This window comes from Pezoporus wallicus, unplaced genomic scaffold (genome assembly GCF_028554395.1).
Source record: "Pezoporus wallicus isolate ANWC-B61680 ecotype Strahan unplaced genomic scaffold, APGP_CSIRO_Pwel_v1 contig_8218, whole genome shotgun sequence".
Taxonomy (NCBI): domain Eukaryota; kingdom Metazoa; phylum Chordata; class Aves; order Psittaciformes; family Psittacidae; genus Pezoporus; species Pezoporus wallicus.
Window position 1 is genome coordinate 1,805,106 of NW_026636063.1, and position 22,718 is coordinate 1,827,823.

General features: G+C 41.3%; 1 protein-coding gene and 1 long non-coding RNA gene across 3 annotated transcripts in view; one reads left to right on the forward strand and one right to left on the reverse strand.

Moving 5' to 3' along the window:
* The window catches only part of VRK1 (VRK serine/threonine kinase 1), a 35,822-nt gene extending 29,815 nt beyond the window's left edge, over positions 1-6,007 (reverse strand). For both annotated transcript variants that reach the window (XM_057398995.1, XM_057398996.1), the window contains exon 1: positions 5,870-6,007. The gene's annotated coding sequence lies outside the window, so the exon portion shown is untranslated. The remainder of the gene's footprint in view (positions 1-5,869) is intronic.
* A 10,412-nt stretch (positions 6,008-16,419) lies between these two features.
* LOC130593664 (uncharacterized) lies at positions 16,420-19,382 on the forward strand. Its single transcript, XR_008970853.1, has 2 exons — positions 16,420-16,490; positions 18,309-19,382. It is a non-coding gene; the product is annotated as an uncharacterized LOC130593664 (long non-coding RNA).
* The last annotated feature ends 3,336 nt before the right edge of the window (positions 19,383-22,718 follow it).

Consider the following 22,718-nt stretch of genomic DNA (forward strand, 5'->3'; position numbering starts at 1 on the left):
TTTCAAAACTGCTCCCCCCTCTACAAGCCTCTTTTCTGATTGGGTAGCATTTTTGGAAAATTTTCTTCCCCAAATAATATCTGTCACCAACATCTGAAGAGATCAGTCCATACCCATTTCTCTACTTACTAAATGCAAGAACTGTCAAGTTTCCTGAAAATTATATTCTGTCCACTAATATTCATATCTGCAGCTATGACTGACTAAACCCCTAGGAGTAGAACATGACTGAATAAAATCTGACTTGGTGAAGACTGGCAGCAGTGATGTGCCCGAGAAGCTCACTTAAGCTCAACAAAGGGGACCATGGGGTGGAGCACAGTTCTGTGGATCAAACAGTGCTGTAAAGGTCTCCCTGAGCTAGCCAGGCCAGCGCAGGAGAGTGAATACAAGGTTCAGCTCAACTTAAGAGTATAAAACCTAAACAACTAGCAGAATTTCAAAAACAGCAATGTGCTTGAGCTCGTTTCAACCTGGTTATTCCTTCCCAGTGACTGGTGATGCCAGCATCATGACAGTGAGCATAATATAGAGACAAGTAATAGGAATTACACTGGTATTGTGACCCATCTGGGTACTGCGATTGTTGTGCTTTGCCAAGTCTAACTTAACATTTGTTTCAGTATATTTTGTATCACCCTCCAAAATCAGAAATCCCATATAGTATTAACTATCTCCAAGCAAGTAATTTTTATATTAAATATTATGCTCTGGTCCTGGGCTCAGCCGTGACAGTTATTTTTCTCCTTCCTAGTAGCTGATGCAGTTCTGTGTTTTAGTCTAAGAACAATGCTGATAACACACCAACGTTTTAGTTGCTGCTAAGCAGTGCTTACCCTGATCAAGGACTTTTCGGTCTCTCATGCTCTTCCAGTGAGAAGGGACACAGGAAGCTGGGAGGAAGCAAAGACAGGACACCTGACCCAAACTAGCCAAAGGGGTATTCCACACTACGGTACATCATGTCCAGTATATAAACTGTCAGGAGTCACCCACAAGGGGCAGATCACTGCTTGGGTCAGGCTGGGTATTGGTTGGTTGGTGGTGAGCTATTGTACTGCACATCACTTCTGGTTATTGGCTGGGTTTTCTACCTTCCCTTTATAGTTTTATATTCTCTCGCCTTGTTACTTTCCCTATCATTAGTAGTAGTCCTAATAGAATAGTTTTATATTATACTTCAGTTATTGCACCATGGGATTTACATTCTTTTGATTCTCCTCCCCATCGGACCCAGAGCAAGGGAGAAGCGTGGAGAGCAAGCAAGCAGCTGTCTGGTTCTGAGTTACCAGCTGGGTTTAAACCGTGACAGCTCTCCATATATGAAGGAACTAAAAGAACCTGATCAGAGAGTACTAGGCTCCAGCAGCAAGCAGTCTGCAGACACCAGTCTTTCAATATAGGAATAAAAGCAGAAGAGAAGTTACATGATTCCACGCCAAATAAAAGTTCTACTTTTTCAGAGTCCTGATTCATCCAAGAAGTATCTCTGTGTCATAGAACCACATCTGAATACCTACTGTAGTTAAATAAATAACTTCAACATCACAAGAAGAGACTGCTATGCATCAACATACACAGCACAAGCTTTCTCATTATCACAAAACAGGATGTTTTAATTCTGCATTACTTTCCCATATTTCCACTTCTACACAGTAACATTCTTCCCTATAACCAAGATACAATTTTTACATTTTAAACTTAAAATTTAAGACTAACTTTACCCAAAAACTTCAAGAAATTTCTCTCTCTACACCTCTGCAGCTTTTTGGTTTTGGGGTTTTTTTGGTTGGTTGGGGTTTTTTTTTTTGCTAGTTTGTTTGTTCATTTGTGGTTTTTTTTGATCTTCAAGGTGATACATACTGTAATCCCTTAGAGGACGATTCTTCCTCCAGATTTTCTACAGGAGAAACGTAAGACTTTAAAGCACTAAATTTAATTCCAGATAGCTCAACCAAGACCATACCACTGAGAACATAATGGTTTCAAAGCACCAGTAAGAACAAGTGGTAGGAATACCTGTGTTGGTATCACTTTACAAGAGCAGACCAAAATGATCACAACAGACCTTTAAGCAGCTTCTCAGGATGCCCTGATTAGGAAAAGGAATAAAACAAAGGACAGACTGAAAACAGCTGAAGTAGTAATGGGAAAACTGACCAGAAGACTGGATCCCCAAAACTGACTCAGAAGAAAGCACAAAATTCAGCAGTGTTGCCTAATGACTCAAACATAAGACAAGATCACACTCACTGTCATCTATACATAAGTACACAAAATAAGTATACTGTCTTCAAGCTATGAACAATATAAGAGACATTGAAGAGGGCTTGAAGGACTGCATCCCTTGACCTCTGAGTTATTACAAACAATTCCAGGGAGACTTGGTCAGATGCACCTAGGTCCTTGAATGCTGGACAGACTGCTGCCCAGTAAAAGCAAAATTTGTAGCCTCTTTTTCAATAAAGCCAGCAATCCAGTAAAAGAAAACTATTGATATGCTTCACATCTTTGACATTCACAGCAAGTCTCTTGATAGCAGCCTCACTTAAAAGGGAATTAAGTTTACTTAACATAGCTCCTTAAGAGTACCGAAGGAGAAGATAGGGTTCCCTTTTTTTCCCCCTTCCTTGTTTAATGTGCTCTATGCCTGAAAGCATTTAGAAATTAAAAAAAAAATAAATTAATGACAACTTCCCTTTATCCATAAAAGCAAAAATTTTAAATGGACATAAGTTTGAACGTCCCCAGCTGGGAACCCTGCCCTTAACAAATACATGAGATACACATACATGGTTTCTTGGCTGTCTATATTCATAACCATCTGTTAAGATGGCACCATGCCTACTTACAAGTTGGTCAAACTATCAGTAGGCCATAGGTGCCAAACACTGATCGCTTTCAATGGGCAGCAAGCACAATACTAAGCACTCACTCTCTTACAAAAAAGCTGTCATCCGTGGAAATATTTAAGCAATGGCTGCACATGCTTTCACATTTATTTGGATAAATCTATTCAAGGTTCTTCTATTGATTAAAACCAAAATTACTTGAGACTGCAAAAATTCCTACATGAAAATTCTAGAACTAGGGGAAAAAAAAAGAAAAAAGAAAATGACATTTTAGTGCAAATTCTATCATTCTATGTGCTTTTCAACTCACAGTGCTGCAAACATCCATGGTTTGTCAGAAAACTAATGAACCAGCAAACATGATGTAGAGCTGCCTACTGTACAGTGAACAACTGCAATAAAGTCATCTACTTCTCCCTAAAATCACCTTTAAAAATTCACAAAAACACATATACATAAAAATAAATCACCTTTAACTTTCCTGCATCTCAATTACCTCTCCCTATGAGTAAAGGGGAATATTTTCTATCCCACAGGTATTGTGAAGCTTAATTCATTAGTGTCTGCAAGCATGCTAAAGTCCCTGGAAACAGAGTGCCATAGATGTCAAGTATTGTACTATCATTCAACTATCAAACAGACCTGACCCTACTTAGCTAAGGTATCTGACAAAAACAATTTTCAAGGTGCATGCTTGTAAACAGCAGCATTTTATGTGGCTACAATATGCTCAAAACAAAGATTTTCCTACTAACAGGTATGAATATTCCAAGACTATTTGTCTAAACTCTCCAAAAGCCTCTTAAATACCACAAAAGCTATTTCTTCTGCTTCTCCCTAATAAAAAAACTTGGAAAAAAGTGAATACAATGTACTTGAGATATGCAGACAAATCCACAACAGCAATACTATTACTGGTGTTATCCTTACCAATGCAACGGTTGCTACTCTAGAGATACTTGAATAAATATGAATAGCCACTTCTCAATTTTTGTTGGCGTTCATTCTCAATAAACTCTGAAATTAATAAGGAAGTATTTCTACTGTGTGGCTAGTCAGGCTGGTTTATTCTCTATCCTCAAGTTTTATTCTCTGGAAACTGTCATTTTTATGGTTGTTTATCTCAGTAGGGCCTGCTTCCATACTCAACACAGAGAAGGCATGCTGGTGACCTGTGCTCCTCTACATGAATAGTTAGTCTCAGCAAGACATGAAATCTACATGTGATTATTACTGTTCATCAGTTGTAGCAAGACGTCTAAGTCTGCCTGCAAAAAAAGACATAAAGACAAGCAGGAAAAAAAAAACTTTTTGCTCAAGGAGTTGGAGGAAAATAACACAACAATAAAACTTCTAAATATTGTGGTCCCTCCTTTGAAACAGTTCTACCAAAATAAAAGTACCTGAAGTATCAGATCTTACAATGCCAAGTGAGGGAGGTTGTGAACAAAGACTTCTTTTGCATACATTGGATATTCTGTGATTTTTGTGACTGGTCCATCACTGTATTACATTTTTGAGTAGCACTGTAATGTCACTTCCTGGTGATTAAGACATCTGACAAATAATGAAGAGGCGCTAAAGTTCTTTCCCAAGAAATAAGAAAACACCATTTCAGATAAAATGAATAAACGTACACTGGTGGACCAAAATTAATGAGAAGCATTTCATCACAGTAGTGCCATACTGGACAAAGTGAATGCTCTTATAAATACACTGAGATGACTTTTTAAAAATTCAGAATGTAGCTTGTTCAGAGATAGGGAACAGAGGAATTACGGTGTTACTAACTTTAAAATGCTTTCTCAAGAAAGCGTTTTTTTCTTCCGAGCAGTATTTCAGGTTCTCCTGCAAAACCTGAGCATCACTCAGATAATTATGTTATAAAGAACACAATAAGTTTCATAAAGTACCAAATCAGCTGTCATCTCAAATCACCTCACCACCAAGCCAACAGCAAGTACCGATGCAAGTGAGACATCTGGCTTTTTTGATAACTTGGCATACTGTAAAAATCAACACTTCTTAAATTCATTAGGAATCCTATCTCATTTGGGGATTATCCCCATGAATTAAGTGGGCACCTTATTCCTACTGAGGAAGGCACAGGTCTTTTTACACAGTAATAGCTATAGGAAGCTTCACAACAGCTTTTACATTTTTGTTAATGCCAATGGATTCCATATGAATTAATAAAAGCCTTTAGCACAATTTGAAAACCAAAAAAAAACACCAGGACTCATCCTGCCTGCAGCTGCTTAAGTCTTAAACAACGAAGGCAAATGGCGAGAAACAGGAAGTGAAGAAAACCCACAACCACTGACAGACAGAAACTAGCCCAGATCTTCCACAACAGGCCTGTTCTGATCCTAAAATTTCAAATTTTTGTTTGTGATTTGTAGGGTTTTATTTAAGGGGGAAAAAAAAGAAGTTTAAGGCAAAACTCCGGAATACCTCCCAGGTGAGATGATATGTTTGTCAGCCAACACTGGGATGTTCCTGAAGGAGACAAACCTCCTTCAAGTGGCTCCGAGTTGAGCCTCTACCCCACCTCGTCATAGCGCTTAAAAAAAAAAAAAAAAAAAAAAAAAGAAAAAAAACAAAACAAAACCTTAGGCCACTGTCAGCAAAGGCAGTTTTAGAGCCATCAGCCCGTAGCGGGGGAGAGCGGGTGTAGCAATCCCCATGATGAAACTGAGGGAGCTCTGACCCACCTGACCCCATTCTCTCTCTCCCTGTCACCCAGGGAGCTGCCTGCCGTGCCATGGGCTAAGAGAGGGGAAGAGCAGGGGAGGTATCTTCCGTACCCCGGCAGTAGACGAGAGGGAGGAACAAGGCCGAGTGGGCCGCGGCGGTACCAACGACTTCCTCAGCGAGGGCAGCGGGAAAAACCTGCCGAACCTGCCTGAAAGGCGGGGGCCGCATGGTACGCCGAAGGGGAGGCAAAACAGCGCCCCAAATTTTGCCTCCTAAGAAACAAAACCTACACCCTAAAGGCAGACGCCAGCCCAAAGTACCTCCTCCGTGCCAGACCCGACCGCCGCTCCTTCCGCCCCGTCCGAAATTCCCGCACTGCGAGAAACCCTGAGGCTAACCGCCTGCCCCAGCGCTTACCTCCCACCATCGCCCGCTCCCATTGGACCTCTGCGCCACAGCCTCCCGCCCTCATCCCGCCTTATGCGCGGTACCTGCTGGGAAGTGTAGTCCGTGACTGGCCGTGGTACAGGCTTGCCGAATGCTCGCGGTGACCCAAGACCTGAAGTAATTTACTGGGGAGCTGTAAGAAATCTCGGTGTTTTAAGCCGAAATAATTTTGGCAAAGCCTTAGTCAGGCTGATGCTATGTGCTGATAGCCGCTGTTTGAGAGACAGGGCAAGACATAGGCTGCCAAATTCCAGAGGGATGCAGGGGTTCTCCATCCTGTGTAACTGATGGCCCAGGCCAAAATCAAGCACTCCAGCCATCCCAGCACTGGAGCCTGAGGTTGCACACTAAATCATTGCATACCAGTACATACCTCATGACGTTATCTACATTCCTACCTACCTGTCTCGAATCTTTCTGATTTTATCTACTACAGTCTTGAACAGTTGTGCACTGGAGCTTTTCCCTACTCCAGAGAAGCTTATCTACACTTTGACAAAATCTGTATTTAGCCCTGACATTTTTCAATAGGTTCTCTAGTACTTACATTGTTTTGAGTGCTTTTCAAAAATAATAATTGCAAAGTTTTATGAAAAAAAAAACATGCCTTTGAAGGCCCAGAGCGCAGTGTTTGAGGTGTGGCCTCACCAGTGCCGAGTACTAGGGGATGACCAAAAGCATAGAATGGGTTACTCATTGTCATCCTTTACTATAATTTGTAGTGAAACTATTCCTGGAATGTGCTGACTGCAACCTTAAAGTACACTTTAGGAATTATTTTAGAATTTATAAAAATGTTTAATTCTTCTGCAAAGAAAGGACTTCGTATCTTTCCTTAAAAGATCTCTAATCTTAAATGAAATGGGCAATCAAATCCATATATGTCCTACAGATACAGCTCTTAAGAAGAGTTCAAGTGCTACTTTTAAATAGCAATAAATATGCAGTAGATACGGTACTATAGTAAATATGTAGTTAGATACTTCTAATTTATCAATGTGTCAAAAACAATATTTAGAATGTGGCTTGAGAAGAATGTCTTATGGTATAGTGATCAAACTACAGTATAAATTCTACTAACCAGCATTTCATCAGATTATCCAGATTAATCTTGAAAGTTTTCAGAAGACTGGTGAATCTCCAGAGCAAATGGAGAACAGCCATTTTTCAGGAGCACTATGTGTAATAATCAGTTCCAAAAGACAGAATCATAGACTCATAGAATAGTAGGGTTGGAAAGGACCTTAAGGTCATCTAGTTTCAACCCCCCTGCCATGGGCAGGGACACCTCACACTAGACCATGTCACTCAAGGCTCTGTCCAACCTGGCCTTGAACACTGCCAGGGATGGAGCATTCACAACTTCCCCGGGCAACCGATTCCAGTGCCTCACCACCCTTACAGTAAAGAACTTCTTCCTTTTATCCAGTCTAAACTTCCCCAGTTTAAGTTTGAACCTATTATCCCTTGTCCTATCACTACAGTCCCTAATGAAGAGTCCCTCCCCAGCATCCCTATAGGCCCCCTTCAGATACTAAAAGGCTGCTATGAGGTCTCCACGCAGCCTTCTCTTCTCCAGGCTGAACAGCCCCAACTTTCCCAGCCTGTCTTCATACGGGAGGTGCTCCAGTCCCCTGATCATCCTCGTGGCCCTCCTCTGGACTTGTTCCAACAGTTCCATGTCCTTTTTATGTTGAGGACACCAGAACTGCACACAATACTCCAGGTGAGGTCTCACGAGAGCAGAGTAGAGGGGCAGGATCACCTCCTTTGACCTGCTGGTCACACTCTTTTTGATGCAGCCCTGGATACGGTTGGCTTTCTGGGCTACAAGTGCACACTGCTGGCTCATATTAGCTTTCTCATTGACCAACACCCCCAAGTCCTTTTCCGCAGGGCTGCTCTGAATCTCTTCTCTGCCCAACCTGTAGCTGTGCCTGGGATTGCTCCGACCCATGCAAGCTACATCCTCATTACTAGGAGAATATAAAGAATGTTCCTCAAAAGGCTCAAAATAGCACAAAGGACATTTGAATCCTCCTACCTCCCCATCAAAAAAACAAACAAACAAACAAAAAAACAAAAAAACAAACAAACCTACAAAGAAAAAAGAGAAAAATAAAAAGGTGAAATGTTCCGAATGATTTAGCCTCACAATTTCATTATACAGTAAGAAAACTCAAGGTCTTCAGGAATTATTAAGCAAGGTCAGAAACGTAGCTGAAATCACTTGAGTGGGTTCAGTGCTTTCTCACAAGGCTGGGCAGACTGAAACACAGGAATGCATGAATGTGAGGATTCCAGTAAAAATATCAAATGAGAAAATGCCAAATGTCAGCAGGTAGTGAGATAGTGTGTTATACTTGTTAGGCTCATTTCTGCTTTAGCTTAGTTTTTTCAGTCTGTGATTTGTGGACTAAAGGTCTGCAAGATTTGCTGAGGTGAGTGATTTGAATTGCTGAGGTGAGTATCTCGAGAGAGGACGCCTTCAACACCGGAGCGGGGGGGGAGATCAGCGTCCAGGAGCCTCAACTCAGAGCGACAAGAGCCACCGAGGGAGCCTCAAGTCCTCGACAGGACCTGCCCGGGAGCCGGCAGCTCAGCTGACGACAGCGAGCAGCTGACTCACGGGGGGCGGAGCCAGGAGGAGCGGCACCAGCCCTGACCGGTTAAAAACCTGCCCCAGGGAGCACGAGCTACCAGGAGCGCGGTGAACAGAGCAGGCAAACAGAGCGCGGCGAGGCAGTTTGTGCGGGCAGGCGAGCGGGATGGGGAGCACTCATCCTATGACCAGGGCCCGGTCCGGGAGCTCTGCTCTGGCTGCCCCGGCGGTGGCCAGCGGAGGCACCCAGACAGAGCCGATGCGAGGAGAGGCTGCAGTGCAGAGCTCGGGGTGTAGAGAGTGCCTGCACTGGTCTGGTGAGGGGAGGGTGCACAATGGGCAGGACTGCACTCGGTGCTCTCTGGTGGAGGTCCTGCAGCAGGGGCTGAGCTGTGGTATGCTGTCAGTAGACTGCGAGATGTCAGGGAAGCTGAGAGGAAGCAGGAATGCTTGCTCCAGGCCCAAACTGTGCAGGGACCTCGAGCTTCCCCTCTAGCTCATGAAGGAAAGAAGGAGGCCGTTAACCCTGCAAGCTGGGAATTAGTGACAAAAAAAAAAAAAAAAAAAAAAAAGGTGGAAAAGGACAACCAAAAGCAATGGGCTTCCCCCTAAATCCCCTGTTCCCACGCAGAACCGCTTTGCTGTCCTGCAGGGGGCTAATGAGGAAGCGCACTCGAGCCAGAAACAGCCGGCTGATGCACTGCTAAAGAAGATCTCTACTGGTGCTGCTAGGAAAAAGGAGCGGGTGGTAGTAGTAGGGGACTCTACACTGAAAGGGACAGAAGCACTTCTCTGCTGGCCAGACCTCGTCTCAAGGGAGGTGTGTTGCCTACCAGGGGCCCGGATCAGGGATGTTGCAGAGAGGCTGCCTGCTCTAGTGAGTCCCACTGACTATTACCCACTCCTGGTGATACATGTGGGTGCGAGGGATATAGATAGTAGTAGCCTGGGGAACATAAAGAAGGACTACAGAGCCCTGGGGGAGGTGGTTAGGGGCTCTGGAGCTCAGGTGGTCTTTTCATCAGTTCTCCAGGGTACAGAGGAAGACCTAAAAAAAGTTAGGAGGATTAGCCAGGTTAATAACTGGTTAAAAGGGTGGTGTCATAGTCAGGGGTTTGGGTGTCTTGAACACGGGACCCAAGCTTGTAGGCCAGGTCTACCGGGGGCTGGTGGAGCTGGTCTAAGGGAAAGATCAGTTTTGGTAGGAGGCTTGCCAGACTGGTCAAGGAGGCTTTAAACTAGATGTGTTGGGGGAGGGGGGCATCATTCCATTCCAACACATCCAGTCAGTTGCCAGAACCTATAATAAATGCTGGGAGCAATGTAGAGATATCCCAGCCGCTCCAGCCAATGAGCTGGCTTTAGTTGGAGCTCGGCTCAGATGCCTCTATACAAATGCCCGTAGCATGGGGAACAAACAAGAGGAATTAGAGATGTGTGCACATCTACAAGGGTATGATATAATAGGCATCACAGAAACATGGTGGGATGGCTCCTATGACTGGAGTGTTGGAATGGAAGGTTATAGGCTCTTTAGGAAAGACAGGCCTGGCAGGCGGGGAGGGGGAGTTGCCCTTTATGTTAGGGATAGGCTGGAGAGTATGGAACTCTGCCTGGGGACAGGTGAGCAGTCCACAGAGAGTTTGTGGGTCAGGGTTAAAGGGAATATAGCTATGGGAGACATTACTGTGGGGATCTGTTACAGACCGCCTGATCAAGGAGAACCTGTGGATGAAGCACTCCATAGACAGATAGGAAAAGCCTCACGCTCGCAGGCCCTTGTTCTCATGGGTGACTTCAACCACCCTGACATCTCTTGGAAGGACGGTACGGCCCGGCACAAGCAATCCAGGAGGTTCCTCGATTGTGTAGAAGACAACTTCCTTCTGCAAGTAATAGAGGAGCCGACAAGGAGAGGTGCCATGCTTGACCTCGTGCTCACCAACAGGTAAGGCTGGTTAGAAATGTGGCGCTCCAGGGCAGCCTTGGATCATGAGATGGTTGAATTTGAGATCCTCAGGACAGTGAGAAGAGCATGCAGCAAGCTCACTGCCCTGGACTTCAAGAGAGCAGACTTTGGCCTCTTCAGGAACCTGCTTAGGAAGGTTCCATGGGATACAGCCCTAGAGGGCAGGGGGGCCCAAGACTCTTGGTTGATATTCAAGGATCACCTGCTGCAAGCTCAGGAGTGTTGCATCCCAACCAGAAGGAAGTGCAGCAGGAGGGCCAGGAGACCTCCTTGGATGGAGCTCCTGAGGAAACTTCAAATGAAAAGAGGCTTATAATAAGTGGAAGCAAGGGCAGGTGGCATGGGAAGAGTACAGGGATGTTGCCCAAGAAGCTAGGGACCAGGTTAGGAAAGCTAAGGCTCAGTTAGAATTAAACTTAGCTAAAGGTATTAAAGATAACAGGAAGGGATTCTACAGGTACATAGCAAATAAAAAACAGACTAGGGAGAATGTAGGCCCTCTCAGGAAGCTCTCAGGAGAACTGGCTACACAGGATTTGGAGAAGGCTGAGGTTCTGAATGACTTCTTTGCCTCGGTCTTCACTGGCAAAGGCTCTGACCAAACCAGCCAAGTCTTGGAAGGCAGATGCAGGGACTGTGAGAATAAAGACCTTGCGCCCGCTGTAGGAGAGGATCTGGTTCGAGACCATCTTAAAAATCTGAACGTGCACAAGTCCATGGGACCTGATGAAATCCATCCGCGGGTCCTGAAGGAGCTGGCAAATGAAGTTGCGAAGCCGCTGGCCATCATATTTGAGAAATCATGGCAGTCAGGTGAAGTTCCCAATGACTGGAAAAAGGGAAATATAACCCCCATTTTCAAGAAGGGGAAAATGGATGACCCAAGGAATTACAGACCAGTCAGTCTCACCTCTGTGCCTGGCAAAATCTGGGAGCAGATTCTCTTGGAAGGCATGCTAAGGCACATGAAAATCAACAAGGTGCTTGGTGACAGCCTGACCATTTTGGTGGCCTTCTATGATGGGGCTACAGAACTGATGGACAGGGTAGAGCAATTGATGTCATCTACCTGGACTTGTGCAAAGCCTTCAACACTGTCCCACATGACATCCTTGTCTCTAAATTGGAGCGACATCAATTTGATGGATGGACCACTCGGTGGATAAAGAACTGGCTGGATGGCCGCACACAAAGAGTTGTGGTCAATGGCTCAATGTCTGGCTGAAGACCAGTAACAAGTGGTGTCCCTCAGGGATCGGTGTTGGGACCAGTCTTGTTTAACATCTTTGTCGCTGACATGGACAGCGGGATTGAGTGTGCCCTCAGCAAGTTTGCCGATGACACCAAGCTGTGTGGTTTGGTTGATACGCTGGAGGGAAGGAATGCCATCCAGGGGGACCTTGACACACTTGTGAGGTGGGCTGATGCCAACCTCATGAGGTTTAACCATGACAAGTGCAAGGTCCTACACCTGGGTGGGAGCAATCCCAAGTACAGCTACAGGTTGGGCAGAGAAGAGATTCAAAGCAGCCCTGCAGAGAAGGACTTGGGGGTGTTGGTTGATGAGAAAATGAACATGAGCCAGCAGTGTGCGCTTGCAGCCCAGAAAGCCAACTGTGTCCTGGACGGCATCAAAAGGAGCGTGACCAGCAGGTCGAAGGAGGTGATCCTGCCCCTCTACTCTGCTCTCGTGAGACCTCACCTGGAGTACTGTGTGCAGTTCTGGCGTCCTCAACATAAAAAGGACATGGAACTGTTGGAACAAGTCCAGAGAAGGACCACGAGGATGATCAGGGGACTGGAGCACCTCCCATATGAAGATAGTCTGATAAAGTTGGGGCTGTTCAGCCTGGAGAAGAGAAGGCTGTGTGGAGACCTCATAGCAGCCTTTTAGTATCTGAAGGGGGCCTATAGGGATGCTGGGGAGGGACTCTTCATTAGGGACTGTAGTGACAGGACAAGGGGTAACAGGTTAAAACTTAAACAGGGGAAGTTAGATTGGATAGAAGAAGGAAATTCTTTCCTGTTAGGGTGGTGAGGCACTGGAATAGGTTACCCAGGGAGGTTGTGAATGCTCCATCCCTGGCAGTGTTCAAGGCCAGGTTGGACGAGTCCTTGGTTGATATGGTTTAGCGTAAGGTGTCCCTGCCCATGGCAGGGGGGTTGGAACTAGATGATCTTAAGGTCCTTTCCAACCCTAACAATTCTATGATTCTGTAAGATATCAGAAGGGAGTATTTGAGCAAAAAACGCACACATACTTTTCCACTTACAGATGCAAGTAAGCAAGTTCAGTCTAGAAATATAGAAGTTTGGATTTCAAAAGTTACTAAATGACACAGTGGTAATTTTACATAATGTTCTTCACATTTCTACTTTTCCAAAAAATTATAGAATTAAATAGCTCAGAACTCCAGCATGTATTCCATTCCTGCAGTCTATTTAGTTTTTCTACTATGCAAAATAAGGAAAGTCCTTGCACATTTCACAATGTTTTTCCTTTGACGTACTCCACACAATGCTTTAAAAAGCAAAAATTAAAAAAAAAAAAGAAAATCAACAATTACAAAATTAGTGGGGAGACTGGGCCACCACAGATGCTTGATAAATGTGTACATATGTGTTACACTTAGCTGTCCTAACTGGGGTTTGAGGACCACATGTGGGAGTAGAGATCAGAATTTACTTTTCCTAAAAATCTTCATGGCATTTGCTTCAAATTCCTGTCTTCTTGAAGTGCTAAACAAAAAAAAAAGCTTTGTTACAAACCTGGTGGTTGCAATTCACAAATAGTTTGAGAAAGAACAGTGGTATGATCATGTTCCAAGAAGCAGTTCTTGACTCAGTAGCCTTGCATTTGCATCTAACCGCAGTGTACTTGCTGTCGTGTACTAAGAATTATGCTTAGCATCATATCTATGGATTATCCTGCAGTGTAAGTATACTGACACTAGGGAGAAAATGTGGTTACTGCAAACTTTTTTTTTTTCCATCTTGGTCACATTTCACACTATTTTCCTCAGTGGAAAGATGTGTATAAATTAAATGAAGGTTGTGGGATTTCCCTCTAATGTACTTTTATTAAACTTTAAAAGGATAATCACTGTTCTCTAAGAATAGCAATATGGCACTCTGGAGTTGTCTTTGTTCGTCCTTTAATATACAGTCTAAGAGTATTTAAAATGATCTGCCCAGTAACCTCACAGCTTGTGTGTATTTTAGAAGACCAGTATAAAATCCCAGCTGATTGCTGTTAAGTAGCTAGGAACAAAGTTGTTATTGCCATGTGTTTAAAATCTTTCCGGGTATCTTTACAAGATAGACTAATTTTTGCGTGTTCTAGGTTGGAATTTAAATTTTTGTTTATTAATTCCATTAGCATGCAGTGAATAAGAAACCAGAGAGAATCAACTATTATTTTGAATGTTCTGCCTATTTGATGAGACAGTTTTCTTGCTCGGTACAGTTATTACGTATCTCTCTAAAAATACTACACATGAGATAAGTTTTCCTCACCAAAGGAAGGTACAATATTGTTTCATGATAAGATCAAGTTCTTAAAGAACTTAATAAAGAATCAGCACTATTCAGCAATTAAATATTTTCCCTTTATTACAGATGAAGAATCAGGCACAGAGATGCTGAGTGAAACTTGTTTAGCTTGAAATGACAAAGGAAATTTGTACTAAATGTCAAAATAAGACCTGGTTTTCTTGACTCCCAATTCTATATTATGAATTTTTTAAAGCATTATTAATTGCACTATTCAAAACACATTAAATTCAAAATTAAGATGCCAAAACATGTCTTTCTAAATCTTGCAGCTCTTTAAGAATATCCTCTGTATTCATTCCCCAAGTTAAGCACTTAAGTAGTTAAATGAAGGAATGGAATATGAGGAAGAAGAGGTCCAAACTCCACAGTGTACTGAATAATTTAATGGAAAGGGGATGGAATATTAGAAAAACTAATGAAAATGCTGTGGAAGAAAAGCTAGTGTCAGATCTATTGAGAGTTTCACTTCTTTTTCTGGAAGTTTTGCGATGCTGACAGACATGTGATTTGAAGCTGCTAAAGGGGATCGTTTTAAATAACTTGAAGCTTCTAAGACTAGAGTTTCTTTGAAGTGCATTAAATTAATTCTAGTTAAAGGATTTTCATGAGTTTCTAAAGGGTTTGTATGTTTTCTTTGGTGAAGGTCCAAACTGATATGCCTGGGCAGTTTTTTCTACTTAAAAATAAATGACTAGACTGTTTTGACCATGAAGTGTCTTCACCCATCTTAGTTAGAAGCTGTATTTATAGGTATGCATACATTTTATCTGGGAGGCCTGTATATCTTTTGCTGTAGATACATTCACATGCACACTAACAACAGTACATGGAATCTGACTATAACGATACAGAGAAGTTCTGCTTATCATCAAACATTTCATGTATCCCATTACGTGTGAAAGAATTATTATCTGTCCTGTTGCAGTGCAATGCTTTTTCCTATAATGTTATTTTACTCTGCAAATTTATTTTGGTATTAAAAGGTTCCACTTTATAATGTCTATGGTTCAATCAGTGATCTAAAAGGCACTTAAATACTTTGAACAAGATACATAAAACGCTTTTATTGCAAAGCTTTGCTGTATCTACCAATTTTACCATTGATCTCTTTCCACATACGGCAGTTCTGGAAGCTGCCCATGCTGTATAAAATCACATGGTGGCTTTTGATCTCCAGCTGGTGATTAAAGCACATTATGGAGGTTTGAAATTTTCTTGTGGTCATTAGCATGCCTCCAGACACTTCTCTGCCAAATAGTAGTGGCTATCTCAGTGCACACTGTTTAAGTAAGAAACCAGAATTCTATAAACTTATTATTTACTGTCATTTGTTGCTCAGAGGATATGGATACCTTGAATGAGGTGAGCTCACCCTTAGCAATAGAATTAGTGATCAAATAGTGATTTCTTATGGTGATTAGGGTCTAGCAAAATGCAATGAAGAATGAGTTTATGTATTTGTAAACCCTCTTTTGATGTAAACTGGCCTAGAAAAGCTTGTATTGTTGCTCCCTATCTACAGTTCTATATTTCTCGCTGCTTAAAGACTTCACTATGACTTCCAAGGTCACCAGGCTGTTACAGTTTTTCACAGTGGACTTTTAAACAATGCCATCTTAACTCTGTTGCTTGAAAGTAGCAAAAATAGCATCTTTTCCCCTTGCTTTTTTGAAAATATATTTGTGTGGTGTGAAAAATAAAGAACTACCATCTATTTGTTACTTTTGCTAGGAATCTCTTTGGGATTTCCTTTCACAGAAAATTAATGACTTCCAGCTTTATGTATTTGTATTTCACATTATTATAGTACATTGGATTTTATTTATGTATTTTTACCATCTCCATTTTACTAGGCAGCAGTTTACTGAATGTTACCCAGGTACAACAAAAAACATTTGTTGAAAGATATTACAGTCAGCAAATACCAAATAAATTCCAGAGCTTTCTGTTAGTTGCTCTACCTTGTCCCCTCACTCCCAAAAATAGAATGAATATAGGTAACCTGGTTTCTGACAAGTCGTCGGTTACAAGATTTTAAAAGGGAATAAAATCTGGGTCGAGAGAAGAGTATTGGCCTGGACTGGATGTGCCAGTTGTAAAGGGGGTATTTGAGAGAATAGTAGAACTTCTGGAAAGATGAGCAGACCAGTGAGGGAACACAGTTTTGAGTCTGTTATACTGTGTGGCAAAGCACCTTGAATTGTTTGAATCTAGGAAATAGCAGTTTCCCATCTCTGCTTAGCAACTTGAATTATTTGAATCTAGGAAATAAGAGTTTCCTATCTCTGCTTTTATCCAGAAGTTTGACTAATAGTTGGAGGAAGAGCAGAATCACAGAGAGAGTAAGCACTGAAAGTTTATCATTTCGGTAGCATTTTTATTTCCAACAACACCCTAAAATACCTAAGATCTTTTGTAAGATTAAGCATAGCTGGTTTTGTCCAGGGAGCTTATTTTTCACAGAAAAAAAAAAAAAGCCACAATTAATGAAAATCAGTTCAAATTGTAGCCTTTTTCATATCGAAAGCTAATCCATATTCATACAAATAAGTATTTGGTGGATTAATTGTGTCATACAAACTTTCTCTGAGGAAGTAGAAGGGGCAGAATTCATTGGCTGTTTCCTTGGAAGGAAGCATCATGCAATGAAAATTAAAAATAAACCACTGCATTTCATTATAAGCTACACTTTTCTGTCTTACGGCAAGCTTTATTATCCAGAGCTAGCTGTCTGGAGAAGAAGAAATACTTACTGCTGCTCTTCTGTACTGCAACATAGCACGAAATCCTTCCCATCATGCTGCTGTATGGCATAGTCTTGGTGTTCATGAGCGTGCTAATTTACATAAAATTTACATGACATGTAACAAAATATATGATTTGCATAAGAACTGGTTTTCTTCAAGTCCCAAATGGCATTAAGCTCTAAAAAAAGGCTACCACTAGGTGTCTCATTGCTTTCAATATACTCCAACTGAAGAGCAAGAAATGCTCAACAAAATTTAACAAAAATACAGCTAATTACCACTGACATTCCCTCCTTTGTTACACCAGCACACCCTGAATTTAATCACATGCATTATTGTAATCAAGCTGTCAATCAAATTTTGAAATATTTCATTTTTTGACATAATTACAGCAGAATCCGTACAGCCCATCTAGAACATGGATATGGCAAGATTGATACTGTGTTACAAAATGTGATCTGACAAAAAAAAAAAAATTGATGCTTCTGTGCAAAAATTAAAGAAACATTGAACTGCTAATGCACTTACCCTGCAAATGTGTTGCATCGGGTAGTATGTCAGGAGTTAATATATTAACTGCCTGCCCATTCACTGAATAATATACTTGTTCTTGTCATGCTTTAAATGTTTAAACATTGTCCATGTCTTTTTTTTTTTTCTGTTGTTTAAAAATCTATAGCTTTAATTTGCTTAATTGGAACAAACTGTATGGAGGACTTCTTTTGCTTTTAGGCTTACAGCAAAAGATTTAGCGAAACCATCAGTGTAGAAATAGGATGCCGAGAGTTGGGCTCCTACTGAAACTCCTCTGAGCCTCTCCCATCTATGGAAAGCTACAAAATTAGTGAGCTATTTGATTAATGTTTGCAAACAGCTCAAGACAAAACATCCTTAGTACATATTGATATCTTTGTCAGAAAGTCCGTGTTCCTGCTTTTTGGTGTATGGTAATTTTTATGCTAACACTTCAAAACATACGAGTAATTTTTCTTTTAATCAAGAAGATAATTTTTACCACCTGATGACTATTTCATGGCCTCTGTGAATGAGTTTGCAAACCTCAGTCTGATTTTAAGTAGACAGATGCCCCCCTTCACAAAAACAACTGTCACAATTGGCAAAAGTTATCACATGTGCTGGCAGCAGCATGAGCTCAGGATGAATGGATAGGAGGTAGGAGAGTGTCCTCCTTGCTATGAGGAGGTAGGTGAAGATGGGGGATGTTTGCAATGCCTCTGACAGTGCTGCGTCTTTAGCGTGCAATATCATTAATGCAGGCATCTTTATGTGACCAGTGATCTTTGCTTTAAAAGCCTTGTTTGGATATTTGTAGACATGTATTCCACTAGAATATCTTGATCTAAATGTTTTTGGGTAACTTAAAACAATTTTTTGTTTGATAGCAAATTAGTAATTAATTTCTTCCTTCCTGATGGCAGGTGAAGAGAACTGCAAAAACATTTTTCACTAGAGAGATGTGCAAGGCTTTTAAGAACTTGCAGAAGCACACAATCCTAGCACTTTTTCCACCCTCGACTTAAGAAGACACACTAATGTAATGTGCTCCTTCTCTCCATCTTCATTCTGTCCTCAGGGCCTCATTTGCTTATTTCCCATATCGCTGGCACTGGCCCTGTTATTCAGAGAACTACTGTTTTACTTGGGTAGTATCTCAGCTCTTAAGACCTCTGATGATAAGATCTGTTTTTTCTAATTGAGTTGCTGTATTTTCATGCAGACATCTGTTGAAAGCACTGAATTAATTAATGTAGTAGTAGCAACTAAGAAAACATGATTAATCAGCTTTGTCCCCTGCCACAGTGAACTTACGAGGGCACTGAAAGAAGATGTATAGAATCTGATGGGCTCTTGTTTTATGATTTGTTCTTGGGGAATAGGTTAAATTTCTTTCTTTTCATCCAACCCTCCACCTCCTTCTTTCCCTTCACACACTTGAACCTGGCTCCGTTCGCACATACAAAAGATGACCTTGCATATCTCATGGCAGAGTAGAGAAGTTCTGCATTGCCTGCAGACTGGCTGCTCTTCGATAGGAGATGACAAGCTCTGTCCTCCCCAGCTGCCTATAGCTTGTATTCAATTGAAAAATGCTAGAAGGAAAGTGTTTACAATCTGTTGCTGAAAGAGCTGATTTTTTCAGTAAAGACATGGCTTTGAAGATATTTAAGTGGCATTAAACCTACCTCAATAGTATAAATAAAAAAGCAAGTTCAGCAGTTTTTATGGCACCCTATACTAACAATATTCTAAACTGTCCACTAAACATTTTTCATTCTCCATGGAATATCATAGAATACTGACTGCAATATTTCTATCGGTGTTCTTTTACTTGCTAATAATGAAATTGCAGCGATCAACCTTTTCATTTAGAACTACTTGCTCCAAAAAGTAAGCTCAGCCATTTGAAACAATTTTGTAGCTATCTCAGATGCAATGTAAGTTTTAAATTGTTGAATTGTAAGACTGCCAGCTCGTAAACATATTATAATGTATATTGGTCTGTTTTGGTGAACAGCTGAATAATAATGTACTTTAAAAACAGTTTGAAATGCATCTTCTAAGATATGAAGCAGAGAGGATGACTAATATGAGAATATGGCATTTCACAGCAAACCTAATAAAAGCTTGTGAAAACTACAGTATCTCATCACCACACTGGCTACATTGGCTGCAATACAGTCAATACTATATTGACTACTAGAAGGGTTATAAGCGTAAAGAATTCCATCTCTCCTGATGAAAGTAACTGTGCTGTGCCAAATGGGTAAAAGAGTAAATCTTCCAGTTTCATGAATTTTTTATAACTTATTCTTGAATATTTCTTAGAATTGTGTCCTGTCTCCTTGACCAATGTAAAGTTTGCTTTTCCTTTGTTTTCAAAGTCTTTTGAAAACTGTCATTAAAGTAATAACGTATTTTTAATATATAATTTATCTGCACAGCCCCAAAATAAAGCCTGCTTTGGCTGTGTTTCTAGTTCAGAAAATTCAAGAGGGTACACCTGCTTTTAAAAGGATTAGATTCCCTGATCAGATGTTTACCCTTTTCATTAAGTTATTTCTTTAAAGTTGAAAATGTTTCCTAATCATTTGCTGTTTACTTGGATTTACATTGTTTGTGCATGAGACAGGCTTCTAAGAGGGATGGGTCTGCCTGGCTCAGGCATGAAGTCATTAGTCCTGTTTGCTCAACCCTGCATGCAGAGAGACCTGAACTAGCGCAGAGTGTACACGTCATTTCTCTCTTCTGCTCACACAGACTGTTGTCAAGTATTTCTTCTAGGATGAAAAGCTCCCTCCCTGTAGTCAGCTATCACTGTGTGCCTATTCAACATAGATGCTACATTGCCTTTAAGATTCCATGGCATGGCACTCAGCACAGAGGACCAGCACGCAACCCAGGCCCCAGAAAACAAACACACCTGTTCCTGGAAAGAATAATAATAGAAAACCTCTAATATGAAAATATGTTCTATATAACCAGTGAAAGGTAATGCTTTTCACCACTTTAGTACTGATATCTTTGTGCTGTAGTTTGGATTAAGTTCACAATGCAATTGTTTAGTGACCACTTTATGTGTCAGATGAAAAAGGGAAGGCTACATGTGGGAACGTTCAGAATGAGGTGCAAGAAATTGTTTCTATTATAAAAAGAAGGAAAAGGGAATTCAGATGCATGAGAGTTGGTAATTTCTTTATGTAATTGGTCAAATAAGATACATAACCTTGTCCTGCAAATGTTGTTGGTCACACCACCAGAATGCCAGAGCATCTGTTGGAAATATTAAATCTGCTGTATCATCCTCTAATGAGTAAAGTGGATGGAAGAAGTATGCACATGTAGGTGTGTACCTTTCCAGGGATATCCTGAACAACATTTGTATCTGGTCTTTCAAACAAGCCATAAGTTGTGAACAATTAATTCACCTTACAAGTAGGCTATACTCGGGTAGAAATATTTGAAGTTTTATTAGTTATCAAGATCCTAATTTATTAGGTAAAATAATCTTTAGTTACCAAAATCTCAAAAGATTGAAAACATAAAAGAAAGCAAGGATGCATGGATAATTTTCTTAGTAGAATGACATATTTAACTCACAGCCTCAAGGTTGTTGGTTTTTCTCCCAGTGGAAAGCCAAGCATAAGATAAGGGATGTAGGTTATTATAAAGCATCTGAAAAGTTCCTTGCAAAACACCAACTTGAGATGATATTTTTTCAAATTAACAGCATAGCATAATAAAAATCAACGTGTCTGTTCTTATGTGGTCATTTTTACCAAGACAATGTGAGCAAGGAGTGAATATCAATCATTGAAGGCATGGTCTAATAGTGTTTTATTCACCTTTGACTCATTGTGAATTTGTACCTCCTATCAATAATAAGCTGCAAAAACTTCCAAGATAGTAATAAACACAATAAGCGAACACTAAAATTGCCTTGCTTCCTACTGTATACCAACAGAGGAAATAACACCAAAAAAATCAAAACCTTCACAGAAAAATATATAGACAGATGCATTCACAAAATGCATAGAAGATGTTCCAAGAAAGAACCAGAAGGGACATTTGCCTAGTAATCAAGGAAGCCTGGGGATTTAACAGATGAGTGGCAGAGATGGCAACAGGCAGGAGTGGGCAGCTGAGGAGTTTGGTCTGATGGCAGGGAGAAAAGAATTGCACCTGGTGTTTCTGGGCACAAAAGTTCTTGGAAAACAGGTAAAGCAGAAAGAGGCCAGAGAGTCCAGGCAGGACAGAGCAAGAACGGAGATGGACTTACTGGAGAGAAGACTGGCCAGCTGGAAAGCCTTTTCAAATCAGCACACTGATTAGAAAGTAAAAGGATAAGCAAGGGCAGGAGGAGGAGGGAAAAAAAAGACCTATATGTTGCACTGCTCTCCTCTACTCTAGAAAGTAAGCATTTTCCAGCTGAAGAGAGAGGAAAAACTGAAGCAGACAAGACAGCAGGTAGAAGATGCTTGGCAACTTCAAGTTCCCAACCAAGTTTGTTTAGCATGTCCCCACATGCTACATTTGGCACATACCAAGTTGAGCATTTGTAATGGTTCAGAATTTTACTTGTTCCCTTTTCACCTCGCAAAATGATCCTGGGGCACTTGCACCCAAAACGTAGATTAGAAGGTTGTATGATGAAGATGTGTATCTGACAAAAAGTGAATTGCACAGATAAAATTAGGTATGTACTGAAGAGCAGCTCTTTGCTTGCTACCTGGCAGTTCTGCCAGCGCACTCCAGGCTTGATTTGCAATACCCTGCATAAATACCCTGCGTAAATACCCTGCCCCATCTCTTTAGAGCAGTGACTCAGTCATGCTGAACTATGCCACCTCTGTGGCAGAATATAGTCTATTGTATCTGGTTTATGACTCAGAATCCAACACAGTAATCAACGCAAAACACAGCAACTCCAAAAGCGCATTTATCAGGCACGCAATTTGGTATATCATCATTCAACAAGCAGTAGACATTTCAGGCTGGTACATGTAACTACATCTTAAATAAATGGTTGCATTATCAACAAGCTGCATCATGTTTTTCAAGGTCCTTGGGGGAGGACAGGAGAAGGAAAGCTTGGTTTCTTTTTACTGTCATCGTTACTATCCAAAACACATAGGACTGGACAGCTCAGGGACCTGATGCATGGGTAGTTTTCTTTTCTGATCAGGTTGGATTTGAGCTCTTGACCTATACCAAGACTGTTTAGAAGCCAGTGGTTGCCAATTTATATAAGCAACTGCGAATAGTTTGGTTGTCTCAATATAATTCCTACACAAAAACAGGGTACAGACCACAGCCCTGTCAGTTTTGCA